The sequence below is a fragment of the Mustela putorius genome, unplaced genomic scaffold (genome assembly GCF_011764305.1).
Source record: "Mustela putorius furo isolate JIRA1106 unplaced genomic scaffold, ASM1176430v1.1 tig00000174_pilon_pilon_pilon, whole genome shotgun sequence".
NCBI classification, from domain to species: domain Eukaryota; kingdom Metazoa; phylum Chordata; class Mammalia; order Carnivora; family Mustelidae; genus Mustela; species Mustela putorius.
The window spans coordinates 10,913,491-10,933,727 of NW_025421304.1; positions in this window are offsets into that span (position 1 = coordinate 10,913,491).

Genomic DNA, 20,237 nt, shown 5'->3' on the forward strand with positions numbered 1-20,237 from the left:
GAGCGTGGCTGCATAATCCCTGTGCCCTTGGAGACAGCTGGTGGCTGGGAGGCAGCCTTGAATGGTGACTGATGAGGACTCACAGAGAAGTTCTCTTTATTCCCTCCAAATCAAGTTTTCACCTGTGCTTCTCAGCCATGGCTGGTATTACAATAACCCGGAAAGATTTGCCAAGCCTGGCCCAGATTGCAGGGCTTTTGATTTCCTGGTCTGGGGTGGGCCTACCCAGTGGAATTTTTTAAATCTCTCCAGGGCTGACAACCATCCTCCTTAGGCAGGGAAACGCATGGGGGCAGCATTCATGTCCTCAGTTAGGAATAGTGTCCTCGCTTCACCCACGACTTAGCCATTCAAGTGATGAATCAGTCAATTATTTTTAGTGATTTTTACATCTGGTTTAACTCCTTGAATTGGATGTGGGTGACTCCTGGGACAGGACCGGGATCCGGGACACAATAAGAAGGGGTGATTGAGTTTTTCTCCATTGAGAATGATATTTGCGGTGGGTTTTTCATAGATGGCTTTGATAATATTGAGGTATGTGCCCTCTATCCCTACCCTTTGAAGAGTTTTGATCAGGAAGGGATGCTGTACTTTGTCAAATGCTTTTTCAGCATCTATTGAGAGTATCATATGGTTCTTGTTCTTTCTTTTATTGATGTGTTGTATCACATTGACTGATTTGCAGATGTTGAACCAACCTTGCAGCCCTGGAATAAATCCCACTTGGTCGTGGTGAATAATCCTTTTAATGTACTGTTGAATCCTATTGGCTAGTATTTTGTTGAGTATTTTCGCATCTGTGTTCATCAAGGATATTGGTCTATAGCTCTCTTTTTTGATGGGATCCTTGTCTGGTTTTGGGATCAAGGTGATGCTGGCCTCATAAAATGAGTTTGGAAGTTTTCCTTCCATTTCTATTTTTTGGAACAGTTTCAGGAGAATAGGAATTAGTTCTTCTTTAAATGTTTGGTAGAATTCCCCCGGGAAGCCGTCTGGCCCTGGGCTTTTGTTTGTTTGGAGATTTTTAATGACTGTTTCAATCTCCTTACTGGTTATGGGTCTGTTCAGGCTTTCTACTTCTTCCTGGTTCAGTTGTGGTAGTTTATATGTTTCTAGGAATGCATCCATTTCTTCCAGAAAAAAAAAAAGAAGGGGTGATTGAAATCAGTTGGCTGAGCCTCATGGGACTGACCTTTGAGAGGTCACACAACGACAGCAGGTCCGAGCCTGCTGGAGGAAGGAGAGAAGAAGGCCTCTGGACTTGCGGGTGGTGCAGACAGCAGGTGTATAGCTAATGGCTTCGGTGCCAGGAGCCGCTGCCAGGTGACTGGGTGAGTTATGGGCCCAGGTTGCCCCCTCCCTGGCCTGGCCCAGCCCCACCAGGGAGCCAGGTTTGGAAGAAGATGCGAGCCCTTTTAAGGGTGAAGTCAGTACAAGGAGCTGACCTCCAAGGACTCCCAAGACAAGGTTCAAGGGCACTTGTGGGAACTCCATGGTGGAGGCTGCAGGAACAGGCCGGGGCTGCGGTGAGCAGAGAGGAGGAAGAAGCAATTACTCTTGGCTGCGTTAATTCAGTAACAACCCCTTAGCATTTAGTGAGCATTTCCTGTGTGCCAGGCACCGTGCGGAGAATAGAATAAGTTTATATTCGTGAGGTACCTAATCTCACTATCCCGATTTTACAGAAGTGGAAACTGAGGCTTGTTGAGAGAGTACATGGCAGAACTCTGACTCAAACCCAAGGAAGCCAGCCTTCCAGAGCCAGGCTCTCGGCCCCCACAGTGGCTGCCTGCTGTGGTCGGAGATTTTCAGAGTGGTTCAGAGCCCAGACTCCGGACAGTTGGCTGGGGCTCGAATACTGCCTCCGACACTTTCTGGTAGAGCCCTGGGGTCTTCAAGCCGAATTTGGAAGCCATAAATCATGCTTAATCCCAGGGGATGAAGCTGTTGGTTTTATGGTTCTCGAGCCATTCCATCCCTAAGCAGGGCCGAGTTCTGTCTTTTAGTTCACTGTGTTCCTAGGGGTGGCTGGAGACAATCTGATGGGCAGAGAAGAATGGGGCGGGGGCGTGGGGGGGTGGGGGGGCAGTATTTGCTGTTGCAGTGGAGAAGCTGCAGACAGGAGGGCAGTCTCTGCTGTGGGCCCAGGTGTGTGAGAATGCACGCCTGACAGGCGTACGAGCACATGGTGCCTGTATTTCTTTGTGCCCCTAAATCAGGCCCTTGCCCCGAGGGGGTCCAGGCCTGTGCTTGTTTGCTGGAAACACATCCTGGCTTCCCAGAGAGGAGCTGTCGTGGTCCAAGAATGAGCTGATCTGGGGGCACAATAGTGTGCGGTTTTGCAATACGAAAATAGATCTGTTTCTCTGGCCCTTTTATTCCACACACAATGGGATCACCAGGCCACTCTTTCTTTCTCTTTCCAACAACAATGATGCCATCAATATCCTCCTGGGCTCATCTTTATTTGAAGGCCGGGAGGTATGAATTTTATCGTTGCAGATAATCCTGCTGGCTACAAAATATTCTAAACAAAGTGAGCCGCTCCAGTTGCCCACTAAGGCCGGTTTTCTTGAATCGAACAGGCTTTTATTTGCTGAGTCCTCCTCCTGCCCGAGCCGCCAAGCTCTTCTTCACAAGACTGAATGGCCTTTGCCAATGGCAGAAGCCTTTCTGGAAAGTCATGAAACTTGACTTCAGCCCAGGAATGAGCCCTGGGTGGAAATGATGGTGGTTTTGAACGGGTCTTCCAGGGCACATTCTCAATTTCTGAGTACAGCAGCTTGCTGGATGTACTATCCCTTGCCCTGAATAGAGTTACACAGTGGGAGACTCAGAAAGACCAGAGAGAGCAACTAGTAACTAAATTCTAGTCTAACCTTGCATTTTACAGGCGGGAAAACCAGTGTCCAGAGTAAAGAAGGGACTTACCTAAAGTCGCAAAGCTTGCAGGTGGCAGAGAAAAGGTGTGAAGTCATGTTCATTCCTTCCCCCACCCCCTGGTACCCAGCATCTCCCACAGTCTCATGTGTGGTGTGGATGATGCCCAAAGTGTTTTTGGGTGGCCCGTAGCATCAAATGGCATTAAATCATATGGACTCATCCAGATTGAAATGATTCAACTTTATTTTACTTTTGCTCTGGATCATAACAGGATGAAAGGCTTAGTTTGCTGCTAGCTTGCCTTTCATTCATCTGCAACAGGATTTCTCTCCCTTTGTATCAAATGCAGAGCCGACCTCCTGTTGAGAGGAAGTAACAATATCTGTTTTGAATTTAATAACACTGTTTTGTTTTCATTGTGTTTATTTAAATGTTACCACCTAATATTACTCATTTCCCACTTAGAGCTTTTTAATGACTATTTTTAAATACCTGTATTTTTCATAAATTAAAAAATAATTTCATTTAATTTTTTAAAAGTGAGTTTATTTAGAGCATTCAGTAACACTATGGTGCTTTACGGATATGACAAAGCTTGAGAAGGGAAGAAAGGGTATAAAGCAGCCATGTGAATGGTTGAAACTTGCAAACGACTGCTTTGCACCAGGTACTTCCTATATATAGCTTCAGGGCTGAACTAAGTCTGTTGGAGAGAATTGCCAGAAAAAAAAAGATGTTTGAACTTGAACTCATTTCTCTTGCCTGCATAGCTCTCATCCATTTTGAAGTATTCTATCAGACATTTCTTTCTTTCTTATTCCTGACCATTCGCTCAATCAGAAGCAGTATTTTGCCCACATAGATGCCCATATAGGGAAGCTTGTTGGGTACTGTACTGTGGGTACTGTGTTGTCCGGAGAGTCACAGCTCAGCCCCTCCCTGGCTGTACTCCTGCCAACAAGTCATTGACTGTCTGCCGCTGACTGTCTTCAACTGCATGTGAGAAAGCTCAGGCTGAATGAATTTAGCATGTTCTTTTAAATCTTTATTATTATTATTATTATTATTAGCCTTTAACTTAGGAGATTGTATAGTATAATGGGGGCTCCAGAGCCAGTCTGGAAGGATTCTAATCCTCTTTCTACTCCTACTTAGCCATGTGTCCTTGGGCAGTTTATCTAGTTTCTCTGAGCCCTGGCATCTGTACCTATATAAAAAGAAGGATGAGGGCAAAGCCAAGACCAAGGAAGCTGTGTGCATCTCAGACTCACTCATAAGACTCAAGTGTCCCGAGGGCACCCAACAAGCTAATCAGGAATGTGGGAAAGAAGCAGATGAAGTTAGCTGGCTTATTCACACACTGGCTTGTCTTGCAATAGTCACCATTAACTTCCTTGAAGGCAAGGTCCCTACAGCACCTGCGGCACACAACAAAGTGCCCCGTGAGTATTGGTTGAATTGAGTTAACAGAGTTGAATGGGTTCAGACTGGATTGTACTGTGCTGCGTGTGTCTAATCATCCATTTATTCAGCAGATTTTTTTGAGCATCCACTGTCAAACAGTGCTTGACAGCACTGTTTCCTGTCCTGGAGGGCCAACTCCAATGTCAGCCTAACCTGGAAAGGCTGAGGGATCTACTACTTCCTGGGTGACCTTGAATGAGTTACTGGATGTCTCTGGTTTCCTTGTTTATAAAAATGGGTCTAATAATAGGACCTCCAAGGAGGGTTGGAAAAAGGGAAAGAAAGGGGGGGATAAAGCAGGGAATATCCTTTAAGAACGTGTGAGCATGGAGGGAGGAAGCAGTACACATTACCCATGATGCCTGAGGGCTGCATGCCAGGGATGGGGCAGTGATTAAAACAGGTGTGGCCCTGCCCTCATGGCATTTACAGTCTAGCCAGAGAAATAGACAAAACATAAGTAAACAAACAAAAATATGCAACTAGAAGTAGTGGCAAGTGTTGTGCAGGAAATAAGCAGAGTGTTCTGAGAGAGATTGATGGTGGGGCTACATCTGAGCATCTTGGCATCTGGTCAAGCCCGAGAAGGGAGTATACAAGAATACATGACTCAGAGGGAATAGCTTGAGAGAAGACCCTGGACTGAGAATGAGACAAGAATGTGCCCAGGAGCTGGAGAGCACCAGGGTCTCTCTTCCTGGAGTGTTTGAGGAAGAAAATTTCTTAAGGTCAGGTAAGAAATACTGTATTAACAGGGATTGACTCAATTATTTTAACCCAAAAGTGATGTAGCTGTTCCTCTTTGGGAAGGACTCACCTTTCTGCTTCATTGTGTGGGTCTGATCACTGATTCAGACATGACAGGAGTGGAGTTTCCCCCAATACCAGCAAACAATTCTCTGCCACCAGCTGGGTATCCTACAATCCTATCTACCCGGAGATGGCATCAGATTCCACATCTTATGGGATCCGTCCCACAAGACCGCCCTCTGCTTCAGATGCCAGTCACAAGTCCAGGATGTCACCTGTGTTTCTGACCAGCTGGCTAGAAATCAGAGGTTCCCACCCACCCCCTCCTTGGGTTCAATTAATTTGCTAGAACAGATCATAGAACTTGGGAAACTAGTTTACACACTAGATTACCAGTTTATAACAAATACTGAAGGATAAGAATTAACAGTCATGAGGAAATGCATAGGGTGAGGTCCCAAACAAAGCTTCTGTCTTTGTGGAGTTTGAGGCCTGGCATGGTTGCACTTAACAGCATTCTGTTTCCCCAACCCGGAAGCCCTCCAAACCCTGTCCTTTGGGGTTTTTATGGAGGCTTCATCATATAGGCATCACATAGGCTTGATCACTGGCTACCGGTGATTGATTCAACTTCCAGCTTCCTCCCCTCTCTGGACATCAGGGGGTGGGACTGAAAATCCCAACCCTCTGTGATTGGTTTCTCTGTCAACCAGTCCCTGTCCTTTGGTGCTTTCTCAAAATCACTTCATTTACATACCCCCAGTTGTGGTGGAAAGTTAGATTATGAATATCAAGACACTCACATTACTTTTATGGCTCTGATGTGATTCGGGGCATGAAGACAAGACAAAGAGTTCTAACAAAAAATGTTCCCATTGCTCTTATCACTCGGAAAATTCTGAGGGTTTTGGGAGCTCTGAGCCAGAAACTATGGCCAAAGACCAGATATACCTGAGAAATAAATTTTGGTCATCTGAATGACCAAGTAAGTATTTTTTTTAGGAACGACAATATCACACCTGCCATTGTCTATCTGGTATTAAATTGGAGAGAATCTTCTTCCATCTGGTCATATAGGAAAGAGTATTAGGGTTCAAAGGTGATGGCCAAGAAAGAATTCTTGAGACATCTTTGGTGCAAAAAGGTGGTTTTATTGAAGTAGAGGGACAGGACCCGTGGGCAGAAAGAGCTGCACCAGGGTCATGAGGTTGGGGGGTGGCGGTTAGGGATAGCCTAGGTCTCGAATTTTTGAAAGGAAGTTTTCCAGGATCTTCACGGGGATAGCAATTGTTGGGAAAAGGTCACTTATTACTGTCTAACAAAACCTTCATCATGAGACCCTTCAGATGTATATTGGAGGGCTATATGCTTAGGGGGTGATTGCCAGCTTGTATCTTGGGGGATTTAGAGATAATGGAATTTCTAAAGGAATTTTTGTATGTTAAAGTAGACTTACAAAATCATGGGGGGTGGGGATGGTCGGGCTAAGATTGTCTTTTGCCCTTAGCGAAGTCTTAATATCGAGGCAGTTGAGTCCCTAAAGGAATGTCACGCTGCCCATTTCAAGGAATTGTCAAGGGGCTGTAGGTAGTAAGGAAATTTAATAATTTTTCTTCTGTCTTTGTTTTCCACATCAGAAACATTCAGTTTCAAAATCCTATATTTTGCCAAATTAGGAAACAGACCCTGTGGGAAGAGATGGAGATATCTGGAAAGTGCTGGTCCCAGGGGGCATGAAGGTTCTGGGGGCTCCACAGAAGGGGAGGCCGGGCTCCCGCGGGGCAAGGTGACCTGCACAGTGAGTCAGGCACCACAGAGCTCTGCTGGCACCTGGCCTTTGTGGGGGAGATTTGCAGCTCCAATTTAGATCTCCATGTGTCGACATGGGAACAAGTCTCTTTTTTAAGAGTTATTACAGGCAGATGACTCTGCCATTTAAATTGTAACATCTGGGTAGTGTTAAACAAACAAAATTCAATCAAATAAATCTGAAGATCTAACTGGCTTTATGAAGGGATTCATGAATGGGGCAGCAGCCCATCCAGCACTTGGAAAGGAACTCTCAGAAGTCCTACAAAGTGGAAGGTTGTTGTATGAGAGAGGGTGGGGCAGGGAAGTTATTACAAAAGAAAAGAAAGGTTTGCTTCAGGGGAGGTCACCTTCCCTTAGAGGCAAGGGCTGGGGGTCTTATCCTGCAGATGACCTCATCTCCCTTTTGGGGGATGGAGAGAGCCTAAGTGGCAGATAACCTCCTTGGTGTGGACCCAAAAAATCTGTATTGATTGGCTTAAAATTCCACACATAAAGAGGATGGAACTGCAAGTAAGTCTGCTTGCATGGGCACGTGACTCCACTTTGAACCCGTAGCTTTCTCTAATAGTGACCACGTTCTTGGTCTCCAAGGTGTCCAGTTTGGGCTTCGAGCACTGCCCTAAAGTTATTATTCTTCTGGGGTAAGGCAGAGACAGGTCTCCCTTTGTGCATTAAGTAACAACTGACATTGATCCAGTGCTAGGAACCACCCCGAATATGTTTTCTTGGCCAGCCCTCACCAACCGCACTAAGGACGGGTTCTAATGATCTCCACGTTAAAGATGGGGCATCTGAGGCACAGGGAGGTTGAGTAACCTGCCTAGGGCCCCACAGGCTGTAAGTGACAGTCAGGACACAAACCGCACAGGCTGGCCCAGAGCCTGGGCAAGTCACAGCAGGGCTATGCTGGCCCTTATGTTCAGTGGGACCTCCCTGTCCCCCCAAACCCAACCTGTGTATCAGCCTCTCTTTTGAGGTAAAATTTATCTCTTAGAACATCCAGTTAAATGCTCTTTAGCGCTAGTGTGTGCTGACTGACCATCTGCTCTGAAGAAATGAAAGAGAGATTTCAGGCAGCCTGACCACCTCGTTTCAGTAGATTAGAGTTTGGGGTGGGGTCCCATCTCTCTGGACTTATCACAGTCCACACGTAAGCCTGACATGGTGACATAGACCCTCCAGGTTCAAAGGGTGGTCCCTGGTTCAGCAGCATGGACCTCACCTGGGAACTTGGGATAAATGCCAATTATCAGACCAGGTGAATGAGAATCATGATTTAAACCAGGTTCATACACCTTGAAGTTTGGGAAACCCTGCTGTTGACCATTATTGATTATTATCATTATTTGTTATAAGGTGGTTAGATCTAGGAAACGAGGAGCTTCCTTGGGTGAATCACTGTGGCCTTTGCCCTCCCCAGGCTGCATGGGGGACAGACCTCATGTAGGAAGGGCTGAAAGGGCAGAGTTGTATACCTTGCAGGAGTTCCGAGAGTGCCACAAGCGACTTCAAGTCAGTCTGGAGCAGGATAAAGCACCAGAGACAGCATTCTAGAGGAAATGACATCCGGTGAGTCAGATGAGGGGTTCCACGAGCAGAGGGAAGCTGGCTTAGAAACTGCTAGTGCAGAAAAGAGGCCCCTAGCATCAGGCATGGGTTCAGATGAGTTCCACCCCTACTTGCTGTAAAACATTTTAGTATCTGTGAAATGTCCGGCCATATATTTAACTTTAAATATAAGTGCAATCTATCAGGGTTTCAGCCTGGTCTTCTCTGCATGTGAACTCCAAAACTGTGCTTGGCTCCCCACTCCCACAGTCTGCCCAGTGCCCACTGAGACTGTCCTGTGTGGACGCCACCCGCTGGAACCCGCCCAGGAATAGGGTAAGTGCAGCTTCCCATGATCACCTTTCCCAGACACTCAGCATGGGGGGCAAGCCTCTATTTGGCTGCTTCTAATTTCATCATCTGTTTCAAAGCAATGATGCTAACTCAGTAACGACACTTGCCTGTTTCCACAATCTTGTCAATTGTTAAATTGTGCAGAACCGCAGGCCAGATCTGCAAAGATTTATTCTCCTCCCCTGGTGCTTGCTATGGAAATGGTGCAGGGCATGCTGAATGAAGCCTTCCTAGAGCAGGCTTAGAGGAGAAATAACTTGTCTCCCCGTTTGATGACTTGTCTCAAATAAGGAGGCTGGTCCAGTGGCCAGATGCAGAGGGTAAGAGCTCTGGGAGATGTCTCCTAGGTCAGGAAAGGAGTTATCTAGCATGCCACTCAGGACAGTCCTGGGAGAGCAGTGCTGTCTTCATCACTGGTCAGGCTTCAATAGGCTCGTTTGTTTGTTTGCTTGCTTTAAATTCTGATTTTCAGTGTTTCCATCATTTCACAGCTTCCTTTTTTTTTTTTAAACATTTTTATGTGTTATTTATTTTAGAGAGAGAGGGGGAACCAGAGAGAGAGAGAGAGAAAGTGGAAGGGGCAGGGAACGGGGAGAGAGATAAGCAGACTCTGTGCTGAGCACAGATGAAGCCCAGTGCTGGGCTCTATCCCACATCCCTGAGATCATGACCTGAGCGGAAATCAAGCATCAGAGGCTCAACCAGCAGAGCCACTCAGGAGCCCCCCTTCTGCTACTTTCTAGTGCAAAGCCAAAATGAGAAGGAGCAAATATGTCAAAGCTTCTGCTATACAGCTTGACTCACGTTGAGTGCCCATGATAGGCTGAACAAAACCAAACTTCTCAATTTAAATGGGCATCATCAGACACATGGAAAAGATATGGAATTTAGAGTTAGCTGGCTATGAATTAGACTCTAGCTCTCTCATGTGGCACGTATGTGTCCTTGGGCAAGTCACTCAGTTTCTTTGTGCCTTGGGGTCCCCATCCAGGAGTGGGACTAGGGTAACACAAGAGTGGCACTTCAGCAGCAAAGTTTAAGGAGCCATTCAATGTCAGGGTCATGCAAATGTAGACTTGGCACTTGCAGGGACCTGAGAGTGAATGATTTCCCGAACTTTACATCTAGGTGCTTCTCTTGTCACACCCCTGTCCAGGGCCCGTCACCATATTAAACCTCCTAGGGATGTTATAAGTAAACTGAGGATCAACTGAGATATGAGAAAAGAGAATGTCTTACAAACCAGCAGCTCTCGCTTTCCGCAAGGAGAAGGGAGTTGCCAAGATGAGACTGTGCCAGAGTAGAAGGCTGGGACTCAAACTCTGCCATCTTGTCCCCTTTCTAGTCCTGGGACCTAAGAGAGGGGGCAGAACTTCTCTTTGCTATAGATTCTCATTAGCACCAAGATGTGTGCTAACTATTGCGTTGTCTGTGCACTGAGCAAAGCCTCGTGTGTCTCCCTGGATGGAAGGGTGCTACCCAAACTGATGGGTATGCGGGCAAGAGCCTCTCCTTGGATCCAGGATTTCAGTCTTCCTCTGAGCAGATCAGGTAGACCACAGAGGGCAGGGTTCCAGAAAGGCGTGGCCGTCCCTCCCCAGCCTGGGCAGCGGAATCCCCCATGAAGCCACCCTGCCATACACGATCCAGTGTAGGGTTCCTAATGAAAAATGGCCGGGCTATTAGCGCTTTGCAAATTAAGGGTCCTTTCATTTATTACTGTGCTCTGCTAAGGATGAGCATTAATTTTTTTCTCAAAGCAAATTCACTGGAAACAGACAGTTTAGAATTTATGCTTGTAATGATGGCTACATGGGCCATTAAGACCACCTCTAAGTGAGCTTAATTTGTAGCAGATAAATGTATATGTCTACATATTTTTCAACATAGTTTATGGTGCAGCTTGCACAGCTGCGCCCAACTGATTAAATCCTCACAAAATTTAAATAGGAAACCCATTACATAGACAGTATTATAGCCATTCATCATAGAGGCAGTTTCAGGTTAACTCTTTCAGTGCCACACTGGGAGAAGCGTCAGGAATTTTTTTTATTTGTTTTGTTTTGGTCAAGAATACAGAGGTTTCCTATTCCCTTGACCTCTTTTTGGCTTCTACCTTCCTGAGGATGCTGAGGATGTCTTAGTGCTTGTTGGTGGAAGTGAAGTTTTTAGCACAGAAGATGAGACACCAGGCTCATGTAGGCAGTTGGACCCTTGCTCTCTGGTTGTAATGGTCTTCACAGTCCCAGTGCACATGACATGTTCATCACATGGCCTAGCCAGAGCATTTGGACCCCAGAAGCTCCACCGTGGGGGTCCCTTCCAGCTCCTGAAATTGCTTAGTTCTTAGTACGCCATAAGGTGCAGCAGTGTGTAGTAGTCATGTAATAGTGGCCAGAGCCTGAGTTCTGGCCTCAGGTGGACATGGGGTTTAGTACTCGCTCTGCTGCTTGCTGGCACAGTGCAACCCTGGGCAAGTTATCAGAGAGCCAAGTCATGCCGCGTGCTTAGCACAGTTGTCAATGGTCAGTGAATGGAATCTTGTAATTTCGGCTACTGCTTGAAGCGGACGCTGTCACTGCCCCCGCTCACAGCCTGCTGGTCCCACCATTCCAGCTGCAGGCACCTGAAGCTTTTGGCTTGAGGAAGGTTATGCAACAAATAAAATGATCATAGTTGTTCAGAACCTGGGTTCTCTAAATTCAGGCTCTTCGCATGACTACATGTTCTTGTGAGTTTTGTTTTGAAAAAGTTCATGTACGTAGACTCCCTTGATACACTAAATATACCCCCGAACATTCCCATCAGGGTCTTTTAGGCTCTTGTTCTAAATGTGTTTAGAGCACATACGGTTAGGGGGGATATGATTTAAAAGAGCGAGTGCCCAATTAGCATCCAGTAAAGAAACCAGTGTTTCTTTTTTTTTTTTTTAAAGATTTTATTTATCTATCTATCTATCTATCTATCTATCTATTTATTTATTTGACAGAGATCACAAGTAGGCAGAGAGGCAGGCAGAGGTGGGGGAGGGGAAGCAGGCTCCCTGCTGAACAGAGAGCCCAATGCTTTAACCCACTGAGCCACCCAGGCACCCCAGAAACCAGTGTTTCTTGAGCCCTTTCGAGTCACTCAGCCCTGAGATCAAGTCTGCGGCTCATACTTCCTGCCTGTGTGATCTTGTACAAGCTGCCTAATCTCTCCAAGCCTCAGTTTCTTTCTGTGTAAAATGGAAACAGTAATAGTACCCACCTAATATGACTATGGTGAAGGTGAAATGAAATTATCCACATGAAGCCCGCTTGGGCTTGCACTTTGGATAGAAAGATACAAGGATCCTGACATCACCTTGTCCTCATTTTGGAATAAAGAGCGGGCTTGAATATATGGAGTTTTAATACAGTGACATGTATTCCACAATTGAAATATATTCACATTGTTACAAGACGGGATGATAAACTGTATTTCTAGGAGAGAAGGCTGCTGCCGAAGGCTTCACACAAGTAATAATGTCAGCATGTAGCTTTGCAGGAGGGCAAGGGATGAAGTTTCCAGGCCAACAAGGAAAGGAGGGCCTCCAGGACTGGACGCATAGCTGGGCAGAGCCAGGAGTCTGTTTAGGGCTTTTGGTCCTGCTGAAGCATCTATCATAGCAGAGGAAAGGGAACAGGGAGGCAGGAAGGTAGGCAGCCTTGGGATGTTGAAGCACCTTGCTTGCCATCATATGAAGCTGAGACTTTATCCTGAAGTTCACAGGGAGCCTTTGGAAAGTTTTAATCGGAGCATGATGGGACTGAATTTGCATTTTAGAAGGATCTGCTTTGCAACCACATGGAGAATAGCTTGAAAGGGAGCTAGAAGGGCGGCAGGGGGAGCATTTAGGAGACAATGGCAGGTGTCTCATTAGCACCAGACGAGGGTCTAGGGCTGTGGGAATGGGAGTGGAGAGACATCTCGGAGGGGGAATCGTCAGATTGGGAGATTGATTAAAGCTGGGGTGTGAGGGAGGTGGCAAGGAAGATACGGAGCCTACAGCCTAGTGCCAGCCTCCCCCTCCGTCTGAGGCAGGAGGGAGACTCGCTTTGTGGGGGAGGGTAAGGAAATGGAGCCCTTTGGGGACATGTTGTATTTTAGGTGTCTTTAGAGTAAATTTGAATTTCTATTTATTGATCTCACTTCTAGCAAGGATCCCTTGGCCTGAAACAATACCTCCTAGGAGAAAAGAAATTGATGGATGTGTAATTTGCTCTAAAACCCCAGTGGATGATTGTTGGCACCCAGCAAATCTCCTTCCTGTAAACTGCTTTCGATATAGTGAGGGCTCCGACTGGCTGTTTATTAACTCCGGGGTCACAAGTAAGCAGCATGCTTCAAAATGTGACCAATTAAGGAAAAAGCCGAGATGTAGGCCCGTCTCTATGTGTGTGTTTGAAAGGAATCAAGTGAAATGTTCTAAGCATTCAATTTCACCTGTCAGAGTTACTGGTTGTCACTGATGAGTGTCCAGTTCTCCAAACCCGTACAGTTCATTAGCACGTTGCCTCTCTTCTAAAGAACTATGCGATTCGCTCCCCGGACATCAGTCAAGGGAGCCAAGCAGACACTCTCCGTTTCCCCTCTGATACAATAAAGCAATTTTTTTTTTTTTTATCTTGAATGAAAAGACACTAACACTTAAGTATCTAGTATGTGCCGGGCATCATGCTAATAACTTTATTACAGTTGTAAGTGGAGAGGCCGTTAAAAGTCATGACCATTTAGTGCTTGTTCTTGGTCAGTACTATACTAAGACCTCCAGATACATTATCTCAGTTAACACTTTCCTTTTTTTTTTTTCTTAAGATTCTGTAAGATTTTTTTTAAGATTCTAATTTTTTTCAAGATTCTATTTTTTAAAGATTCTATTTTTTTTTTTTTTAAGATTCTATTTATTTGACAGAGAGAGAGAGCGCACGCACAAGTAGGCAGAGTGGCAGGCAGAGGAAGAGAGAGAAGCAGGCTTCCCAGTGAGCTAGGAGCCCAATGTGGAACTCGATCCCAGGATCCCGGGATCATGACCTGAGCTGAAGGCAGCTACTTATCCTGACTGAGCCACCCCGGTGTCCCTAAGCATTATATTTATTTATTTGTCAGAGAGAAAGAGCACAAAGCAGGGGAGTGGCACGCAGACAGGGAGAAGCAGACTCCCCAATGAGCAGGGAGCCCCATGCGGGGCTCCATCCTAGGACTCTGGGATCATGATCTGGGAGAAATGCAGAGCTTAACCGACTGAGCCACCCATGCCTCCCCAGTTAACACTTTCAACAGCTCTTCAAGGCAGATCTGGTGTTTGATTCCATTTTACACATGAGAACATTGAAGCTGTCACAGGTAAATTTTTAACAAGTTTACCATGCAATCAGTGAGTGACAGAGCTGGGATTCAAACCCAGGACTGATGGGCTCTGAAGCCACATCTTGGCTCTTTACAAGCCCTTCGGCTGCGTGAGTCACATGGACTGGCAGCGCTGCTTGCCTCCTGTCACCCCTGCTAGACACTGAGCGGCTGAAGGGCAAGACCTCTCACACTGTAGCAGAGTGCACCTAGTAGGTACTCAGTGAATGTTTGCCAAACTGGAATGACCCCAGGCTCCCTCTGTCTCAGCCAGTCCTCCTGCCTAGAACGTGCCTTCTTTGTCCTTCACCATCTGTTTATCTTTTCCTTTTTTTTTTTTCCTAGTTTAGCCCAGTTTTTCCTCCTCTAGGAACTGCCCCTGATTAACTTCTTTGCCTGGTCCTTCTAGGCACCTCAATCCCAAGGCTGCTTCAACTTCTGTGTCCATCTATACTGGTCTAACTTGGCTTTCTTGGTCCGTGTGTGTGTCAATGTGTACGTGCATATGTGTACATGCATGTGTGTGTCTGTCTGTCCTCGAGTAGATGCCCTGCTCTGTCAGTCCAGAAATCACTTTTACTGTTTCTTCCAGTGCATTAAAAGTCATCCCTGTGACAGAGAACCTGGACAACCCATTATCTGGCTCTTCTATCTCAGTCAAAACATATCTGCTCTATGCCGCTTACTGACTGCGTGATCTCAGACAAGGTAATTAAAATTTGTGTGATCCATTTTCTTAACTGCAAGGTGGAGCTAATGGTACCCCCCTCAGAGGATTAATTTGAAAATTAAATAAGATTATGCAGGATAGCTCTTAGTACGTCATTTGGCACTAAGTAGTTGTTTATTAAAAGGTAGATATCATCATCGTGGAGTTAACAAGGAGGTGTAGCGTGGCCTCTGTATTGATAATATGACCCAGACCTCACATGTTCAATTTCTCCATTTGTTGCCTCTTTGATCCCTCTAACCACACCGAGGGACAGAAAGAGAGGAGAGATGGACTGGGGGAAGAGAGTTTACCGTCCCCTTGCGTAGTTGGTAGTGCTGGAATGCAACTCAGGGCTGTCCTAGGGTTTTTGGTCCTGCTGAACCCCTAAAATCGAACATGCACCATTTTTGCTTGCATGTTCATGTGTGCTTTTCTGGGAAGGGGACCCCATTGCTTCATTAGCTCTTCAAAGGGCCCCACAGCTCCCCGCAAAAGGCTTAGAACCATAGGTCTAATTCAGCTGTTCACATTTTATGTGTGGAGACACTGAGGCCCAGAGAGGGAAAGCATATGAAGCAAGGCTCACGAGTCAGGCAGAGTGGGGCCTGCCTAGGACCTGGGGTCCCGGATTCCTGCTCCATCTACCTCCCAGACTCAGTCTGGATAGGCAATGTCAGGTGAGGACAGCCAGGAACCTTAATAAGGGCGGCTTGGCTGAGGACGTCACCACAGCAGGAGATGAGAACTTCAGAGAAGGGGAGCTGGAGTCTGTTAGAACCTGCTTGTTGTGTGAGGTGGACACTAATTGCACTTCCAGGGAGTCGCTGACTGACCACCGGGACCTCGGTGATGAGCTCACTGAAAAAACTCAGAAGCTGTTGATGACTTAGGGAAAGCAGAGCAAGAGGGCCAACTTGGGGACAGGCCTTGCCGGCCAAGCAAAGGACAGCTCATGGCTTTTACATATCATTTGTTATTATTCACTTGTTTGTGTGTGTGTGTGTGTGTGTGTGTGTGTGTGTGTTTGGACAGAGAGACAGAGAGGGAAAGAGGAGGAATGGGGAGCATACATTCACACCTTAAAGACCATATACACATGTGCACACACTTGCCCAGGTGCGTACACACACGCCCAGGTGCGCAAACACATATGCACACACCTGTTCAGGCATACACACGTACACACACATGCACACACACACACTAGGACTTAGAGTTAAGGACTTGAGGTTCTCTCAGAGAAGAGCCCCCCGACCCAACCTGAGAATAAGTGTGAGGGGAATGGGTTTCGGAAACTCGCAGAAAGGAGCTTATAGGAGGCCCTTGGTGGGGTTCTGAGCCCCGTAGGTATTAGCATGACGATCGTACCAATCAAAACAACCTTTAAGTGCAGACAACACGTTTCTAAAGTTCTTTCACGTACATTTTCCCACTTGAGTCTCAAACAACCCGGGGAGGATGGTACGTGTTTAATATTTATACCACATTTACTTAGCTTGAGTTATTTGCCATTTTAGTGTGATTTCATTGCCGTATACATGGGAACTAAAAACTAACACGGCTGAGGATTTTTAAAATTTCATTTGTATTCACCACACACAGGCTTTCAAGGTTTTTAATTGGCTATTGATTTGGATTTCATGAAAAAGTCTGTGTACATGTATTCGGAAGACTAAAATGCAAGAGTCAAGTGTGGTGTACCTGTGTTTTAATTTACACATGGCCAAAATTTTAAAACAAGCAAGATAGAATTTCCTATCAAAAGTGAAGATTCATTATCCAGTTTTCCCCAAAAAAACCCATTCTCTGAAGGTAATCCAAAGAAGGTTTGATGAGCCTCATTTCAGAGTCCCAGAGAGGGTAAGCTGTTAACTCAACATCACACAGGAGAGAGCCCTGACACCCTGCTCTCCACTACGGGTGCAGCCTATTGTTACATAGCAGGCTTTCTGCTGCTCTGGAAATCCGTCTGGACTCAACCCCAGCAAACTGCAGGTAAAATTCTGTGTCTGCATGCATTCTTCTGTAGAACTGGCTCCCGTGATTTTTCAAACCAGATATTCAAAGGAAATCTTAACAACCAAGAAGATTAAGAACCACAGCATGAGAGGTGGCTGCTGGAGGAGTACAATTATCAGTGTTATGGTTCTCAGTCCAAAGCTGGGTTTTCATAAGACCAGCAACCAAAGAGCTGCACAGTTCAGGTCTGGAGTATACTGTGGTGCTCCTAGATCATCTGGATTAATGGTTCTCAGGGGCAATCCCCGGGTCAGGAGCATCAGTACCACTTGGCAGTTCCTTAGAAATACAAGTTCTTGGGCCTCAGAGTGGGAGACTCTGGGTGAGAGAGACCCACAGAGTGGGAGACTCTGGGTGAGGTCCAGCCATCTGTGGTCGAACAGGTCCACCAGATGAAGCTAATCTTCACTAATGTTGGAAGACCATCATGCTAGGTCTTTCACTGAGAAAAAAAAAAGTAAGTTTCTAGTCTGAGATGGTTCATTGATGTTTTAAAGATGGTCTAGGTTACGTTGATGACTCGGTTTAAAAAATGGGTTTTTTCCCCCCCAGGGCTTAGCAGGTTGGTACAGCTAGTTTAAATCTGAGGTCAGGGCTCAGGTTGGCTATGGCCCCATCCCACTTCCTCCCGCACCCCTGCTGCAGTGACAAATCACCTCTGGAACAAGCCCCACATCAGCTGCTTGCTCGGAGGTCAGCCAAATGTGCTGAGAAGGAGGCCTAATGTTGGCTGGACACTCCACCTGGGCCAGAAGGGGATGGCACAGGGACAATAGCACTTAAGCCACCACCTGGAGAACGGTGCATGATGGTGCTGAGTGCTGGTAGGTTGTGAGTCAGTGGAATGTCGGGCAGAAGGGCTGAGAAGAACCCCTTCTTGTCACCTGGCTGAGGTGACAAGTCTCAGCAGAGTGTTCTATGCCACCTGCCCACAGGTGCATGTGTCTCCAACCAGGCTTCTCTCCAGAGTGTTCGCCTCATCTGAGTCTTCCCCTCCAGCCCTGCCTTATTCACCCAAGGGCTTCTGAAACTTCTTTAGAGAACCAGTTCAGAATTTACCTCCTCCAGGAAGCCTTCCAGGGATCTCCAGTCTAACCCCTTTTCTAAGTGCCTGTTTACATTTATTAGTATTTCCTGAGTTGGGGCTTAATTGCCTTCTTTTGATTGTGGATTTGGGTTCATCAGTTTTCATTCATTCCTTTAGTTCATTCACTCATTCCGACTCAGCCACTGAGTAAAACACATTTGGAATGTCTTCAGGCATTGTGCTAGAAGCTAGGAATGACTCAGAACCATCTCTGCCTTCAAGGATCTCACGAACTGATACAAACAATGGCAGCCAACCCCACCACAATCTCGCTAAGCAGGTTAAAGCATTACTGGATCACATCTAAAATCTCAAATTACCAGGCGCCTGGGTGGCTCAGTGGGTTAAGCCTCTGCCTTTGGCACAGGTCATGATCTCAGAGTTCTGGGATTGAGTCCCGCATCAGGCTCTCTGCTCGGCAGGGAGCTGCTTCCTCCTCTCTCTCTCTTTCTCTCTCTCTGTGCCTACTTGTCATCTCTCTCTGTTAAATAAATAAAATCTTTAAAAAAAATCTCAAATTACCTTCTGTCTTCGTTTGGTTACCTCTTTGTTCACTGCTAGCAATGCAGCTAGCATTAGAGCTGAATTTCTCGGTCGCAGAGTAGGTATACAGTTAATTTTATAAGAAACCACCAAAGACTTTTCCAAAGTGCTTGTAATCTTTGGCACACCCACTAGCAAATATGACAGCTTCCATTGCTTCACATTGTTTTCAACATTTTGTGATGACAGGTATTTTAGTGGGTATAAAGTAGAATCTTATTAGAATTGTAACTTGAATTTTCCAGATGACAAATGGTTTTCATAAGCTTATTTGTTATTCAAATATATATTTTTAATGAAGTTTCTTTTCAAGTTTTGGTTCATCTTTTTAAGTATTCTATTTTATTGAATTGTAGGAGATGATTAGTGATAGATAGATAGATAGATAGATAGATGATAGATAGATATAAATACACAGTAGATATACTACGAGCATTTTGTCAGATATATGTCAGATATACAAATACCTTTTCCCAGTATGTGGTTTGCCTTTCTTTCTCTTAATGATGTCTTCCGATAAAAAGACATTTAAAATTTTGGTGAAGTCCAGTTTATAGACTTTTCATGGTTTGTATGTATAAGGCCTTCACTGAGAAATCTTTGCCTACTTCAAGACTTGAGGATTTTCTCATAAGTATTCTCCTAGAAGCTTAGAACTGTACGATTTGGGCATTTACATTTACATTTATGTCTTTGATCCAGTACAAATTGAATTTTTGTCTAGTATGAGGAGGAAGCTAATCTTTCCCCATGCAGTTATCTGTTTGTGCCAGTACCCTTTGTGGAAATAGTTCTTTTATTCCACTAAATTGCCCTGATATCTTTACCAAAAATCAATGAACTATACAGGCATACCTCAAAGATACTACAGATTTGGTTCCAGACCACTGCAATAAAGCGAATATCTCAATAAAGCAAGTCAAATGAATTTTTTGGTTTTCCAGTGCGTATACAAGTTATGGTCACACCATTCTGTCGCCCATTAAGTGTACAACAACATTGTGTCTAAAACACCATGTACGTACTTAATTATAACGTTTTTATCGCTAAAATAATGCTAACCGCCTTTGAGCTTTCAGCAAGTAGTCATTGTTTTGCTGGTGGAGGGTTTTGCCTCAATGCTGAAGGCTGGGGTGACTGTGAGAATTTCTTCAAATAAGGCAACAATGACATTTGCCACATTCATCGACTCTTCTTTCACAGACGACTTCTCCACAGCATGTGATGCTGTTTGGTAGCGTTTTACCCAGAGAACTTCTTTTAAAGTGGAGTCAATCTTCTTAAACCTGGTGCTGCTGCTTTATCAACTAAGTCCATGTAATATTCTGAATCCTCTATTTTCATTTCAACAGTCCTCACAGCGTCTTCACCGCGAGCAGGTTCCATCCTTCGAAACCACTTTCTTTGCTCATCCGTAAGAAGCAAGTCCTCGTGCCTTAAAGCTTTGTCGTGAGATGGCAGCAATTCAGTCATATCTCCAGGCTCCCCTTCTAATTCTAGTTCTCTTGCTGTTTCCACCACATCTGCAGATACTTCCTCCACTGAGGTCTTGAACCCCTCAACATCCTCCATGGGGGTTGGGATCAACTTCTTTCAAATTCCTATTCACGGTGATTTTTTACTTCTTTCTATGAATCATGAGTAGTCTTCATGGTATCAAGGACAGTAAATCAATTTTTAAAAAATTTTAAT